The sequence below is a fragment of the Hylobates moloch genome, unplaced genomic scaffold (assembly GCF_009828535.3).
Source record: "Hylobates moloch isolate HMO894 unplaced genomic scaffold, HMol_V3 SCAFFOLD_1, whole genome shotgun sequence".
Lineage (NCBI taxonomy): Eukaryota > Metazoa > Chordata > Mammalia > Primates > Hylobatidae > Hylobates > Hylobates moloch.
The window spans coordinates 165,629,440-165,631,493 of NW_026652276.1; the positions used below are offsets into that span (position 1 = coordinate 165,629,440).

The following is a 2,054-nucleotide window of genomic DNA, read 5'->3' on the forward strand; positions in this document are numbered from 1 at the left end:
TGGATTACGTTTATTGATTTGCATATGTTGAACCACCCTTGCATCCCAGGGATGAAGCCAACTTTCTCGTGGCGGATAAGCTTTCTGATGTGCTACTGGATTCGTTGTGCCAGTATTTTATTGAGGATTTTCACATCAAAGTTCATCAGGGATATTGGCCTGAAATTTTCTTTTTTGTTATGTCTCTGCCAGGTTTTGGTATTAGGATGATGCTGGCCTCATAAAATGAGTTAGGGAGGATTCCCTCTTTTTCTATTGTTTGGAATAGTTTCAGAAGGAATGGCACCAGTTCCTCTTTGTAGCTCTGGTAGAATTCGGCTGTGAAGCTGTCTGGTCCTGGGCTTTTTTTGGTTGGTAGGCTATTAAGTACTGCCTCAATTTCAGAACTTGTTATTGGTCTATTTAGGGATTTGACTTCTTCCTGGTTTATTCTTGGGAGGGTGTATGTGTCCAGGAATTTATCCATTTCCTCTGGGTTTTCTAGTTTATTTGCATAGAGGTGTTTGTAGTATTCTCTAATGGTAGTTTGTATTTCTGTGGGATCAGTGGTGATATTCCTTTTATCATTTTTTGTTGTGTCTATTTGATTCTTCTCTTTTTTTCTTTATTAGTCTGGCTAGTGGTCTATCTATTTTGTTAATCTTTTTTAAAAAACCAGCTCCTGGATTCATTGATTTTTTTGAAGGGTTCTTCGTGTCTGTATCTACAACCATGAAGCTTTATCCTCTAAGTATCCAAATGTTGAACCAATCCATACCATCTCCTTTTTCCACAAAATACAAGATATTATACAGTCTCTGTTATAGGGACCACTAGGAAGGAACATGTAGTTGAAAACACATAGTTAAAAGGATTTTGGATTCAAATTCATCAGAGTACTAATTTTCCTAAGCAGGTTTTGATAAAGGCCATTGGGACACTTGTCACACTGTTCAAGTGCTGAATGGTAAGATTTCTGATGAGACCAAACAGGTCACATTAAATCAATAGAATATCTTAGAAATAAAGCCAATATGACTAAATCCAAAACATATCACATGAATTACCTCATGTACAATACAAACCTAGTTTAATAAATAAAAGAAGCATAGGTGACTGGACTCTGGGAGAACATCCAGTTCCTGATGGCCTCTTCACAGTCTTCTCTGAGACTCCACAGCCACTTCCACCCGGGCAAGTCTAATGGTGCAGCCATGAAGTTTGTAACCATCTGATCTTACTAATGTCACGGTGCTAGGCTGCACCCCAACAGCAGCTGTCACATGACAGATGAGTTCATGCTCTTGGGGGTCTTATTTGTCACCAATGGGTGATAGCTTCTCCAGGCCATGCTTGAAAAACACATTTTTCAGCTTTGCTTCTAAAAGTGACAACCCTTGGAACACCTTCTCCAGAGTGAGCTTCTGGTTCCCAGGCTCTGATTCTTCAGAAATCTACTGTGTAGTCTTCTGCAAAATGTCAGCCACCTATCTTGGCATCTTCCATACATCTCTCGGTTTGACTCCTTATGTTTTCACAATCAGCTACAGCTCTGTGCTATCTCATGGTTAAATCCTGGACTTCCTTCTCCAGTTTAACAGCTTTACTCTTAAGGCTCCTTGGGCAAGAGAGGGCCTAAGCTCATCAGGAGGGTCCTCAGAACAGCAGTCCACACCAGCAGTTATCGGGGTGGCAGTGCAGAATGGAAGTGGCCATCCCTTGCTCTCCCAGGAGACGCTCGAGGCCAGTAGGCGCTGCACCTGGTGCCTCCCTGCCCACAGCGAACATACGGCCATGTTCCTGACTTGGGTTGACAGAGGAAGTGCATGCGCACTTGCCCTGTAATTTCATCTTTACAATTTTCTGTTACTTTAAAAAACACTGCAACGCTAATTTTGTGTATGTGGAAAGTCTGTTGTCTAAGTTTTATATTTAGCATCTTCTCACTCTTGTCTCTGTAGTCTCATTTTATTCTGTAATTTTTTTCCAATCTCTGTAAAATTAATGTTTATAATAAATATTAGTTAAGGGTAAAATAAATTTAAGTTATATTCTCTCCTTTACTTTATTCTCCT

The 2,054-nt window shown here is 40.2% G+C and overlaps 1 pseudogene; it reads right to left on the bottom strand.

The window, feature by feature from the left end:
- Nucleotides 1–1,133: 1,133 nt before the first annotated feature.
- LOC116809629 (grpE protein homolog 2, mitochondrial-like) lies at nt 1,134–1,790 on the bottom strand (annotated as a pseudogene).
- Between the last annotated feature and the right edge of the window lie 264 nt (nt 1,791–2,054).